The sequence below is a fragment of the Dermacentor andersoni genome, chromosome 1, assembly GCF_023375885.2.
Source record: "Dermacentor andersoni chromosome 1, qqDerAnde1_hic_scaffold, whole genome shotgun sequence".
Classification (NCBI taxonomy): domain Eukaryota; kingdom Metazoa; phylum Arthropoda; class Arachnida; order Ixodida; family Ixodidae; genus Dermacentor; species Dermacentor andersoni.
The window spans coordinates 98,776,396-98,791,188 of NC_092814.1; the positions used below are offsets into that span (position 1 = coordinate 98,776,396).

A 14,793-nucleotide genomic window follows, 5' to 3' on the forward strand; every position below is an offset into this window, starting at 1 on the left:
TTACTTTACCAAGGGGTGTCAAAGCGTGCTGCTATGGCTTTAAGAGAAAGCGCGAAACTATTTGTTCATGAAAGAACCAAACGTAAACGATATACGACGACGAAGCCTCTGCGAAAGCATGGAACTGTGGTAAAAATTCGTCGATACAGTAGCGATTTTTTTTTGTTTTTCATTTGAACTACAAGGGAGAAGGGCAGGCGGCTGGCTGGCTCAGTTAATTGTTTGAACGCAATATTAGCGAACCGATGAGATATGTAGGGGAGCACGAGGACGCGGATACCATGACACTTTCCACATAACGTGTCTACGCACTGTAGTTTTAAAAGTTTTTGCTTTCAGATGCTTTGCTATCAATATTTCGCAGGATTCCTTTAGTAGAGCAAGAATATGACTCATTTATCAGATGAAATATCTCGATCTGCCAGAATAGTTATCCACTTAAGGCCCTTGAATTAGTAATAACAGGATATGGTCGTATTGTCATTCAAGTTTCGGGTGATTTTAGCTTGCTGAGCTCTGCAACTGCCATCGCTACGGTGTTCAGCGCATCTTTAGAACGTTCTAAATTGACCGGATCCGACACATTTTTTTCAGAAGCGAAAATTCTCTGACATGGCCGCAGCTCTTACAGGCGCAGCAACTAGACTTTATCGTTTTTATTGCGACAGGAATTATAGGGACACGCGAGGCGCATTCGCGCCACCGCCTTCGTACTGTCACAGTATCGACGCGCATGCGCAGCCCGCGCGTTTAGTATTAGGCCTCTAGAGACGCGCAGTGCATTTGGCTGCAACAGTGGCGAAGCCAAGTAGACGCACCATCACGCTCCACTCAGTCGGCTCTGCCGGAGCCAGCTTTCTGGCCTCCACTGCTCGCACGCAGCGAGCGGTGGTGGTGGTGGTGGTGGTGGTGGTACAAACTTTATTTAGTGAAGGCCAAGCGGAGGCACCACTGCGCATGTGCGGCACGCTGGGGCGGCCAGCGTGTTACGGGGAGCGGCTGATCGCTCGCTCGCTTGTCTCTTCTCCCCAGCGGAGCGCGCGCAGCGTTTTTGCGAAACAAACATGGCGGCCACGCGCACGAACAGCGGCACGTCGTCGGCGTCGTCTTCAACCGCGGCGCTGACTCGCCTGCAGGCGAAAAAGCTTCGGAGGTGTTTCACCCCTTGAGGGCCTCTGAATCCTGCGAGAGATTTCAGCAACGAGGCCGTTTGGCGACGATTTGGAGTGAATGACTGCGATCGAGAACCTGAAGCGAGCGCTTGGCCGCGTGCTGACGCTTCGCAACAGGAACTCCAACCTTGTCCAACAGCTGGCACAGCAAAGCGCTCCGCTCTAAAACCCCTTAAACTTCGTAAAGTAGTGCCACGCTTTCAAGAATGCCGCCTCCTCCTCGCGCGCTTTGGCCGAAGCCGACGCCGCGTCGCTATCAGCCTAATAGCATCACGTGGGCCCTCGCGCCGTGCATCAGCGCCATTTTTGCTCGAGAACCGTCTATGGAGTGGCGAGCAGCGCATGTTGGCGCCGTTGCTACGCTCGAGCAGTGTAGGCGGCGCCACGGTCGAGGAGGGAGCGTAAAAGAGAGGAGAAACGAGGAGGAGTGAAGGCGAAGGAGAGTGTCGGTACTTTACGAAGTTTAAGGTGTTTTACTTCGCTCGTCGCTATATATGCTCCCACAGGGAGCAGAGTCAACGTTACTAACTAGTTTAGTAACTTTGGAGCAGAGTTGCGCATAGTTCCGCTTTGTGTTCCAGCTCTGCAGTGAAGCCACTCCTCGCGCGCGCAGCAGGCAAAGCCGCGCGGTGCTCCATTTGCTTTTTGTCTGCTGGTCGCGAGCGCTGAGCAAGAGGGCATTATTTTATGCAGGCTACGCTTGAACCATTGGCGTAGCCGGAGGGGTGGTAGGGTGCCAACCCCACGAAATTCTTAGTTTGTATGTGCATATATACCCGCGCATATACAAACACGCACGAACGTACATATAGGGAGTAATAAATAAAGGGAAATGGCAGGGGGTACACGTCTTTCTTTGTGATGGTGTTTAGGCGGCGATAGTCCACACAGAATCTCCATGAGTTGTCTTTTTTCTTGACTAGGATCACAGGAGCAGCCCAGGAGCTACACGATTCCTGGATCAATTCTTTCTGTAACATTTCTTCGACCTGCTCGGCGATGACTTTTCTCTCTGAAGGTAAAACACGATAAGGCTTCTGATGAATTGGCGCTGCTTGCCCTGTATGGATGCGGTGTTGCATACGAGACGCCGGTGGTACATAGGACGCTCATTGGTCTTGAGCAAAATCAAACACTGTGGCGTAGCGAGCGAGCGCTCCTTGAAGAAGACAGTGCTCACTAGAAGACAGCAACTTGTTAATCATGTGCTTAAAGTCAGCAGAATTATCATAACTGCAATGAGGGTTGTATTTTTTTTCGGCAGTTGATATTTCGACTGTTCCCATGCTGACAATGACTTGTTCGTCAAAACTGGCCAGTTTAAGTCCTAGCGGCAACGTTATGGATTGGGTTGAAACGTTCACTGTCCACAAATGTGTACACCCATCAGTGGTGACAATGAGGGAGCGAGTGACTATCACATTTTTCTTGAGCGCATTGTTATAATCCTGCTCGGCTAAACCACAACATGAACCCGTATGGAGGTGAGAAGTGTTGACAGGTACAAACATTGCAGTCTGAGGGGCAAACACACATTTGCAACACGACATCCACCCGTTCGTAGCAATTGCTACAAAGGAAACCCATACGGGTTCCTCGAAATATGTAGGGAGTAGGACTTTTCATATAGGGAGTAGGACCCCCCTCGATCCCTCGAAATAAAATCCTGACTAGGCCCGTGGCTTGAACAGCTCAAAAGTTCGCGTGCAAACGCGCATTTCCTTGCAACAAAAAGCGGTGCAATGGTTTTCAGTATGAATATGAAATTTTCTCGCCGAGGACGGAAGGCAAGAAATGTTTTAAAGGGTGTTTAGCGATAACTTCACAGAAGTACGGCGGACAATTATGTGAGCGCATTTTGGCTTTCGAAACCAGCCGATTAATGCTCGTCGCGAAGAAAACTATTGTGCCTGCAGTTATGTCACTGGTCGTTAACAGGACGTCATTTATCACTAACTGACATTCACAGCAGCTGCACGTTTTCGATATATCCGGTACAGACACGTAGATTTAAACGCATTTTAAATGTTCAACCGCGCAGATTTTATTCAAAGCTTAATTTTATGGTTCCCTCATATCGCAAACTAAACAGCTGCTTCGTACAGCAAATCTGCAAGTGGAAAAAGGTTCAAGATGCACGAGCTTCTAGATCAAAGTTATTTTGTACAAGGCAATGGATAAGCAATGGCTCGTGGCAGCAGGTGAAGAGTGCAGGTTCTTGGAGCCTTGGGGGGCAGAATTCAAAGCCACTGGAAAGGCAAGCTATTAAGGGTAGCAACAGGCTATTTTTATTGCACAAATCACATAAGATGGCAAAATTGCAAACTAATTATTCACACATTGCACACTGTAATACAACACATTTTCTTTATCTCTTCATACTACTCAGGTTAATTTACTATAGCACAGCGCTTATTAAACATACAAAAAGAATTCTACACTCCTCACATCGACTAAGGACGATCGAATAAGCAAGATATTGCGGAGGGTATATACTGAAGCTATCACAGCTGTCTCATAAGCGGGAGCGCGCGATATTTTCGCTTACTACAAAACAATGAACGCCAGTACATCAGAGAAATCAGAACGCCGACAAAAAAATTTAAAAAACAGAGGAGAGAAAAACCAGGGTGCAGAGGGCAAATTGTATCTGCTAGTATTTATTCTGTTTTGAACGCACTGTTCTAGACTCGCATAATCCGAACAATCGTACAAGCAGCACAGCGAATTGGGTGAGTTGGTAAGTTAACATTCTTGGCGTATATGTGCAGCGCAACACAGACGTGTCATTCATTCTTTGTCCCGCGTCTGTGTCCCACTGCACATTTACACAAAAAATAGTACAAGTGAACAACTTTTCATGCCGGGTATACGCATTTCAGCGTATACAGGAGTGTTACTCGAGATAAATGCTGTTTTAGTGCGAACAAGGTGAACGCCCCTCGCACCTGGTCCCTTTCGAAGCCGGCCGGTCTCGGCCAATACGCAATAGCCATACGTCTCAGGCACACGTCTGTCCGTCCTCACGACACTGCATAAAAAACTTTGCCACCTTACGTGCGGTTTCAGCAGTTTGGTACGCTGCACCCCGTCATACTGGAATACAAGTGTCAGTATGATGTGTTTAGTATCACTTCACCAAAGTCCTTAACTTAATATCGTCGAATACCGTACATGCGACCCGGAGCCGATGAATGCAACGCACGCTCGACGGTCCGCTAATTGCAATGTCGGTGGCACTGTCGGAAACGAGTCGGCGTCTCGCCCGTAAAGTTGGCTTCGCAGCGGCGCAGTTGAACATTTGACGTTATTTTGCACCACGTGATAACGATCGTTGAATAGCGGTGCGAGCGGCGCCGAAAAAGTTATGCGCAACTCTGCTCCCTGCGGGAGCATATACAGGAACACTATTCCACTCTAATGTTGAATTCCAATGGCGGAGTCGGAGCAAGTTTTTCTGCTCGTTTCGGAGCAAGTTTGTTCCAATGGCAGAGTGAGGGCGGGAGTAAGGTGTTACAATGAGAGAGTCGGAGGGGATTCAGAGCGGGAGTCAGTCCGTGGAGCAGAAAAAGAGGCTCCGCCAAAATCGGCGGAGTGGACCGGAACTTGACCGTATTTCCTTTACCACGTTTGTCTGCTAGGAGGCGCCACCGGTCACGACTCGCGAGGAAGCAAAAGCTGCTGCACGCTTGGCGAGATATCCATTCCGCACTTTTAAAGAAACAACAGGTGAACGGCGCTGAAGAGACAAGTGACCGATGAAGCGGTGCTGGGAGCAAACAGCGGAATGAAATGACAACACGCAAGGTATCCTGGGTAACCCGGTGATAGAACTTCCGCTTCCGCCTTGCTCCGGCGGCGCAGGTTGTGTTGCACTCGCGGATCTGGAGGCGTTGCTCTGCGCCAGAGTCGAGTGCTCGCTCGCGGAGTCCGTCGGCTGCTCCGACTCCGCCATTGGAATTCAACATAAGGGACCTTACTCCGCTCTAAACTCCATTCATTCCGCTCGACCAAGCGAGGGATCGCTGAACTAGCGCTCTTCCTTACGCCGTGGTCCGTTGCCATCTCCGCTCGCCCGCTCGTACCGCTGGCCCGTAGACCCGCTAGGCTCTATTGTAAAGCTTCTGAATTAGATCATCTAAGGGCTTTACTCTATTGGCGTCCCTGCTCCCACCAGCGTCAGTGAGACTCCTCCAGCGCAACGCTCTAAACCTTACTATTGATTTCAATGCTTCACCTTCTAAAGTAACTTTTCTTTTTTTAAGTAGGCATGCCTCAGACAGCAACTGTATGCGTGATAGTTAAGATAATTTGCGCACTGTTCTTTCTTTCTGTGTTTCCACGTATATAGGGTAGCAAGCCGATCGTGCGCATTGGCGGCGTGCTTGACCTCGTTCCCTTTTCTTGATTCTATTTCGCTGTATACAGCGCCAGAAGTTGCTGCCTTGGCAGAGAAACCCTGCATCATATATATAAAAATAAAGCAGACGTCACTTTGCTACCTATAGCAGTGCGTGAGGTCCCGCAGCGAGACAATGCGTTTTGCTTTGTCACTGCTAGACGTCTCTCCTCAAGCTGCGTAGCTAGCAGGTATGGGTAGCGGAACAATTTCGAGAAAGAGAAAGAAGATTAAGGAGATGTATACAAAAATGCTAAAGTGAAAAGCATGTATAGCATACATGATAAAGCACACCTGAAGCAGGCTAGGCGACTATTTGTCATCGCCCCGCTTCAGAGAGAATGCCAATAAATCATTAAATTTGCGTTCTCCGGAGGAAGGTGGAGTCCTCACTAAAATGAGTTCCATCCCCAAATTATGAAAATATCTACTCTGCGTTGCAAAAATGTGTAGTCCACCGTGACCTTGGGAGGGGCGCACGTGAAGCCTTGTGGCGGTGCTGCTGACGCCGGCCATGTTTAGATATATTGGGAGAGAGAACGACAGAGATAAACTCTCAGATAGTTCTTGCCGGCATGCATCTGACACTGACATGCTGTTATGCATAGGGACGGGGAACGGAATTAACAGATTCTAGAGCGGAGTAGAAAAAAAGAAAATAAATATAGTATAGGTATTTTGATGACACAGCCATTAAATAGGTTAAATAAACCTAGAAACATTCTGCACACAGCCAGCATGAACGAAACAGCACACAGACCAGGGGCCGTATTGACAAAGGTTTTCGTTCGTAAATGCTGTTTGCCATTGGCCATCCGCCTTTGCTAATGCTAATATGTTCGGCAACGCGTTTAACAGACATCTCTTACGAACGGTTCTAGCTTAAGAGCTTTTTGTCATTGCTGGTCCAGAAGTACGACACGTGACTTGTAATTTATTTTGTGCCGTCCTGTTCGTCTCAGCCTTTGCGCATATGCGCAACTGAACTCTACTCGAAGTATTCAGTCAGTTAGCTAAGGAGAAATTCTTATAAATCGCTCAAGAAAGCATTCCCCGAGTGAGCTCCATGTTCCCTCTTCTGCGCATAAGCCCCTGCAAGACAAATACACATTACATATCCGACCGGGGAAAAAAAAAACATATTGTCTATATCACGAAAATTGAGGCTGGGCAGTACTCTAAAATCGCCGTCTCTGAGAAGGCCCATCAAAGTGTCCGATTAGAGCCACTTTGTAAATATGTTTACCCCAACTGAGTCGCCCGGCATCAGTTAAGATGTGCCAGAAGCTGGCAGAACCCTCATTAGACAAGGGATCCGATAGGTCTGCTGCTCACGCTTGTACTCTGGTGACGATAAAAGCGTCCAAGTAGCAGGAGCAGCGATTGGCCTTTCTGTAAAGAGAAAAACTTTCCACAGCCACTCAGACGGAAACTGCTTGCTTGTCTCACTGCTAATTTGATCACTGAATAATTGAGACAACATTTCGACAAATGTATAAAACCAATTATCAGCCCGCACAGCCAGTAAAAGTGAAATCTTGTTTATTCAAATATTAAACGAAACAAATTTGGGCAGTGCATTTATTTGTTTAAACGTCTAGGGAACAAACGAACACAACCCGTAGCTGAACACGCTGCGCTCTACTCGGACTGCGACAAGGTGCCTGGTTGTGGCGTATTCAACAAGCTAAGGGAGTTTCAAGGCAGGCGAGGGCGCCAGTAGCGCCATACCTTTGCAGAAGAAACCACAATTTGATCAAACTACTTCACTATCGCTTGCTCTCTCAGCATACAAAAAGATGCGTTCCGAAAACACGACACACTGCTTTTCCTCTTTTTCAAAGTTTTGCGCAACGCCAGACGCCGATGAACATGTGTACTGAGAGTGTAGCCAAGTCTCACGCCGTTTTGATGGCGCAGCGCGTCTGCGTTCATCAAAATCCATTGACTTTGACGTTTTCAGGTGATGGCAAAAACAAAGAAGCAAAAATAAACAGTTTCTTCCTAAGGAAAAGTGATGATAGAAACGTAATTGTTGCGATATCTTTCTGTGCGAACGCCTCATTTCAATCCCAAAGTAAATAGTAAAAGTGGCAACCAGATCGAACGAACGCTTCACGTGCACAAATAATAAATTGTGAGCTCCTGTATAGGCTGTGTCCGGCACGCACTTTAATCACACAGCGCGCCACAGGCGCAGTTCGCCCATTTATTTTATCTCTCTCTCTCTTGCTCACTCACTCATTTCTTCCTCGCGCGTTAAGCATGCCGCTACGCTCAGGCGAGCTACGAAAGCAAGAAAAAAGCCGCCAAGTGGGAGCCGAGTGCATGCGCAGTTCAGATATCGCCCATGGCAAGACACCCAAGGCTGCGGACAGACTGGTTCCTTCCTCGCGGAGAGCTTTCCAGAGCCTATCGCGGCATCCTCTGCACCAGACGCGTTCAGAGAGACCGTGCGGCGAGGACCGACGGCGACACTCCTTCGCGGCAACTTGGAAGCCTCCGCTCGAGTACAGGTTGGTCCGGTTCGTTTTCTGCGCGCTTGGTGCCTTCGTGTATACTGTGCACAAGCCTCAGTCACTCGCACGGGCACCACTAACGGTCTGCGGCGTTTCCGATGACTTCGGAACAGCCGGGGGCTTGACGGCGCTCGCGTTCGTTCACGTCGGGCGATCTCGGGCTTTCCATGCCTTGCCAGTGCGAGTTGTCCTGTGCGAGGCACTCGGAGGCCACGTTGCCAAGCATTACGCAATCGATTATACAATTTGGAAACGCCTCATATGATTTTATCGGCTGTGATTGGGAACAACTCAGCATGCAAAGAACAGGTCATATCATCGTGTGTGCATGTCTAAGGTAAAGAAGTGCCGCCGCTCACGCGCGACTGTTGCGGCAACTTGAAGACCATGTAGTCAAAGGTCTCTTGTCATGTCTCCTCGCCTCTGATAGGTTGATCCATGAGCGCACACTCTGACCATATGAAGCGTAGCCTTTGTCCCTTGTACACTCATCGATCTAATGCGCCTGTGTATGCAACGAGTGTTGTTTTTACAAGACTGCTTGTTCGACGCATGTGTTATGCATACGGCGATTCGGTCACGCTACGTGTAATGTAGCACAACAAATGTTTTCGTACCGATACGACGTGGCAGTCATCATGCGAGTGATCCGTATCTTTCTACCAGCCTTTCGCTTCCTTATTGATGCTTGAACTTTTATTGAGGGGGGGGGGGGGGAGATAGGAATTTTGTGCAACCGATAAAAATGGGACAGCGTTAATGTATACATTGTGGTACATAGTGTGACACCAGATATTAAACTTGAGCACATTCCGTCTCAAACATTTTCATTTGGGCGCTCTTTGTTCTAGAGTTTTTTTTTTTCTAGAACAGCCCTTCTCAATATTTTCTTTTGAATATTGCAGAGATTTCAAAGACACCCCTGTAGCATTTTATTTACTTTCTACAGATAGTCTCTTTGCCAGTGCAAATTTTTAATAGTGTTAGATACGGTAAACGTAGTATGAGATTTTTTTTGCCTTTACGTTGAATTTAGAACGTTCCGTGAGAGAAACGAGGTATAATGCTGCATTCCTCTATGGCGTTGCAACATTGTTGCAAAACACGCAAATAAAAAAAGTTTTTTGGAGTAAGCGTTCCCACGTTAGTTTTTTCATATGCTTAATATATGCAAGCAGATGTGTGCATTTTACTTATCAAATCCTCGCTTCATAGTACGTCGTACTTTCTCATCTTTTTCGCAGGTTTCAATGCTAAGTATAGGGAGAAACACTGATCGGTTTTAGAGTATGGCGCGACCTTTTAAGAAATGAACACCAAAATTGTTCACTCGAAAGTGCATAGTTCTTCCCGCTTATAAGAAAGGCGGGAGGTCAAATATGCATATACAGAGGACATTAACATGTTAAAAGGAGAGCACATAAGTCCCAACGTATAAGCAAATAGATGAATACACGAGTAAAAGCCAGATCGATAAATGTATATACGCTCGTACTCTTCGAAGGATGGGTTGTACTATTAATGGCAGATCAGAAAATCTTTATATCGTTTTAGCTGGAGCAAGCTAAATGTGAGGGAGTTCTCAGTTTGTAAATACGCCGTGTACCTGTGTCTCATCGTTTCTTAGCAGTGAGGATCACAATTAGGCACGGTTGTGCACATGTCTTTGCCGAAATAAACACGTACGCAATTGTACGAACTTTTGCAGTCGCTTATAAATAGATACCGAAACCAAACATTATATATATATGCTCACCCTGTTACTGCTAATCCTACATAGCTCGTTGGATATTTTCATGCACCTTAAAGAAACGCGTGCCTAGAACCGAGAACATCAGTAACGCTGGGCACGTCTTATTCTGTAGGAATCTTGCCCGCCTTGCAGGCACGACCCGATCGACACACTTAGACGCACCGCACGGGTGCCCAGTTCGTAATTGCTCGAACGCTATTACGAATATTCTTGGTTGGGTGGCGCGCCGAATAGCATGTTGCATAACCGTTAGTGACGGGTTCTTCACAAACTTGCCAAGCTGAATATAGGCATTGTGCTGTTGTCATTGCTGAACTATAGAGATCTCTGCTGCTCCTCTCGCTCATGAGCACTGGAGCTAATGGCATTATACTGGACGGACACATAACTTATGCATCTAGGAGATGCATAAAGCACGAGCATGATACAGGCAGGTTTCCGTGTACAGTTGGCCGAACATGGAAAGTAACCACCGCAAAATGCACGCACAATTTTAGGCTCTAATGAATCGGCCTCATTTCCCCAAGCGTATTTGTTCGATTAAACCGACTGAAAAAGAAATCGCCACTGACTCATGAATCGATTTATCGGAAATTTCATCGGTCAAGCGCTAAGCCTTACTGTGTTTTGTGCATGTGACATATTTCGATGCGTATTTTAATCGAACGGTGTGTCTGAGAGCCATGAAATTTTGCATTTCTTATTGCGTCTAATACAGTTACCACTGTACTGAAAGACGGCAATGTCTTCCTTGCACGTTTAGACCTGACACAAACGGTGCCGTTAGCACCGATGACTTCCACAAACAGGAGCGCATAATCGAATAAAAAAGGGCAATAGATGACATGGTTCAGTTAAAGAATATCTGTTTTTAACTAGTTCAATAGAATGAAGATATTTCTGTACATATAAACTAAATCAAATGCACACTTAACTTTCTTACATAGGTGCTTTTGGCTGACCTAATCTTACGTTTTGCATCGTGCATCGCACAGCACGACTGACTTAGTTCTTAAAGCGCCGTGTTTTGGGAAATGGGCGACGCGAAAGGTAGCATACTTCTTCGACGTTATCAAACATGCAGTAATTCGCTTGCGCACTTTGTGCCACTATTATTCCAAGATAAAAAAAAAACACACACATATACTGTCAGCATACTAAGTATCAGAAAATTAGTCAATGTGTCGAAAATCGGTGGAATCCAGCTATAGCGCCTGTATTCAGAAAAAAGTTCCTACACTATAACTGTTCGTAGAATCTGTTGGAACGATAGATTAAAGCTAGCGCATTCCACCGACTAGCTTATTTGGAATAAAGAAAGAAAAAGAACACCTGGGTTGGGAATCGTCTGCAGCATCATCCTTTATATTACAGTGCCAACATTACGATTACATATAGAGTCCGCAGAATGTCGATATATTTTCTTTTTTATCATGGGGTAGGTAGCCTGGAAACAATTTTAATGATCCATCGATGAGTCAATACATCTGGCAATACTATGACCTTAAGGTTTGTTCTTTTTCTACATATATACATGTACAACCACTGCTATTATATATAATTAGTATCACACCTACTGGAAGGAAATACCCGAGGCTAAAGAACTCCCCCCTCTCTCTCTCGTTAGCTGTATATCTTTTTCGCTGTTCGTTCTTTATGTCAGGCAAATCTAAAAACCTAGTCAATAATTGCGTTTATAGATTGAGCCACGGGGACAGAACGGGCTGCGGTCACGTGGGATCAATCGACTCTGGAAAAAGCTTGTGTAACGCTACAACTCATTTCTACTGTGTCTGCACATACACAGTGAAAACTGGTGAGTAATTGCGTAGGGAAATAAAAAGAAACCACTATATTGTCGCTCTTAAATGGTTATTTTTTATCAGTGAGGTGAAAATAAGCCGACCATCAATAGAACTCTTCATGGAGAACAGAGCCACTGACCGTTAGGACTCGCAGGCGGATGATATACGGGTTGTTGCTACACTCAACGGGCTACGTGGGCCACGCATTCTGCGCTTAGCGGATTTGACGGACTTTTCTTTTCAAGGATGTCATTTCGAGCTTTTGGGACAACGACGACGAAATTTCGTGCTCGGTTAGTGGTTTCTTCTGGTGCTGAAGTCTTTATTTATGTGTGTTTCATGCATTAGTAACAGGCAACAAAGTTTGTGCTGAACCCTGAAGACTCCTACTCGATCTGCTGGGGGGGTCCTCCCTGATGAGCTTGCCATGGAAGACATGGTCTTGGACTCGTCTGGCGGCCAGCACAGTTCGCTCGCGGTTCGGAAGCGGCTCAGTTCTTCAGTAGGATCAAGCGCCGCTGATTCTGAGCTTTCTGACTCAAGATCGTAACATTCGGATGCTTTCATATCTGCCAGGCACCGCCGTGCAAGACGGGCGTCTCTGGCGTCGTCCTCAAGTGAAGCGACTATAAATAAATGTTTCAGGATTAGTCGTGTTCAGGGCTTTTGCACCACAGATCTGGTCTGTGCCAAATGCGGTGGGAATCACCATGTAAATTTCTGTGAAAGTCAGGCATATCGGTGCCCTAACTGCAACGCTGAACATTTGGCAACGAATAAAGGATACCCATTTATTGAAAGATGAACCAAAGGCACTAAAAGAGAAAGCCAAAAAAAGAAGGCAGCAGGATACGAAAGCTCGCGTCGCCGTAGTGCTGCTCTAGCGACTGGAAAAGCAGCGCATTCAAAGAATGACAAAGACACAACACATCGAAAAGTAGGGGGGCGGACCTTCTGCCTCTCAGAGTCATAGTGGCCAGCACTGCCATCGAAATCGTCGGAACAAGACTCTACAAATACTGCGACCACAGTGGAAAGCACTGCAAACACAGTACCTAAACCGGTCTCAGACAGCGATGATGTGCAACTTGTGAATCTTGAGATAAAAGCACTGCAAACACAGTACCTAAACCGGTCTCAGACAGCGATGATGTGCAATCTCTAATCGCCGGTCGTCAGACATCAGCAGCGACAGCAGCAGAGCAACTTTTGGAGGCCCTCGTTGCCGTCCTCGACGACCTTCACGAGACGATTTACCGGAAACAATCTTAACAGTTGTCAGCAGCCTCTCCCATTTGTGCTGCAATAGAATCGCCATGAAGGCTCCACCCGATATTATAGCGCTTCAGGATATAACGTAAGGAAAGACGAATACCGACTGCCAGGCTTCGTGGGTGTCCACAGTAACACTCGATGCGCGAAACCAACTTGAGGCTCTTTCCAGTGTGTGGACGCGGCTTATACGCGCAATGCTTCAAAAGGTTCAGTGTACGTACGGGCTGACTTGGATTATGATGAATTTGAGTGTGCAGGTGTTACTGTGAGCCTCAGGTGTGTGACTACGACGGTGGCAAGCATATACAACCGGCCTACACGTTCTTCAGATACCTCACTACTTGAGTGCTTAGTGTCTCGGTGTGGTGCATCGTTTGTGTTATGCGGAGATTCGATGCCCACCATACGCGATGATGTAGCCGTGCCCAAGAGAGTCTTGGGGCAGAGATTAACGAGCTTATTATCAAGAATGATCTGCAAATACTGAATGACGGCTCACGTACATCTATAGGTAGAGGAAAGGAGCATTCCACTAAATAAAGACCTTGCGATATCAACGAGAGATGTGTGCTTAGCCTGGTCACGCGAAGCTGACCCGTGGGGCTCAAATCACCTACCCATTTGGTTAACATCAGCACATACTGCGCGCCGCCAGATTGCCATGTATACAATGACAAACAGAGGCAAGTTCCCTCAGCTGATCTCAGAGGCGCCATCTCAAGACAGTATGTTCAAACTGATGAGTAAGTGTTTACGAGAAACTACAGTAAACAACGATGGAGTATCGGCAAACCAAACCCCGATCTAAAGCTTTTGCGGCTCCGCGCATGTTTACGCCGCGCTTATAGGCGGGCACAGAGCTCGAAACGACGCACCGACTGGACTATGTATAATCGATTGATGCAGCCATATATGGCGGCATACAAAACACCTTCGTCGCAAGAGCAGTGTAGTTTTATGTAGTTCGCTGCATACTGGAAGTAGTTTTGGAAATGTATGGCGCATACTCAAGGCTCTCCGCACTCCCGAAGTCTGCAAGAGTCCTACGGCTGCATTGTGCATAACGACTTGCCAGTCATCAAAAGCTCTAACGGAAGCATTTGCAAACCTTTTCGCCCCTCCTATGTCCAGTGACACCACAAATTGCGACCTTCCTTCTTTGACAAGTCAGGGTACCATAACCATTTCCTGTGGTCCAACCTGCCAGATGGACGAAGCAGACTCTTGAGGAGCTAGCTGCGACGTGCGCTCAGCCTCTCCAAACGCCGCACTGCCCCAGGTGAAGACGCTATGACGTATCAAGCATTTGCAGAACATTGATAAGAGTTTTCACGACCGTATATTGGACGAGTATATTGAAGTATGGAGAACTGCTGTAATCCCTGCTGAATGGAAATCGTCCGTGGTAATACCAATTTGAAAGCCCGGGCGCCCTGCAAGACACCTCAAGTCTTACCGGCCAGTATTCCGAACTTCAAATGCCATCAAGTTAATGGAGCGAATGGTCCTGTTTCGCCTAGATGTCAGGCTAGAGAAGCGGAATTTTTCCTCTGGTGTCATGAATGGCTTTCGTCGCCACCGTTCAGCTCTGGACAACATTTCAGACCTTGCCTCAGCGCTTGAATTTGCAGGAGGAAACAAGTATTTCGCTTACAAGCTCTTCTTAGACATACAGCAAGCTTTCGACTCGGTTCCGCATAAGGCGATTATTGTCGCTCTTGGAACTGCGACAGTTTCGGGTCGTCTTCTCAGCTTTGTGCGCAGTTTTCTATCGGAGCGCCGGATGAAAGTGCGTGTTGGAGGAATAACAAGTGAGTCCCGCACTATGAAGTGCGGTGTCCCACAGGGCAGCGTTTTATCGCCGCTTCTC

General features: G+C 47.0%; 1 protein-coding gene across 1 annotated transcript in view; it reads left to right on the plus strand.

The window, feature by feature from the left end:
* Positions 1–7,952: 7,952 nt before the first annotated feature.
* LOC126545385 (tyrosine aminotransferase-like) overlaps positions 7,953–14,793 on the plus strand; it is a 97,011-nt gene continuing 90,170 nt past the window's right edge. Inside the window, exon 1 of the mRNA XM_050193225.3 lies at positions 7,953–8,087. The gene's annotated coding sequence lies outside the window, so the exon portion shown is untranslated. The remainder of the gene's footprint in view (positions 8,088–14,793) is intronic.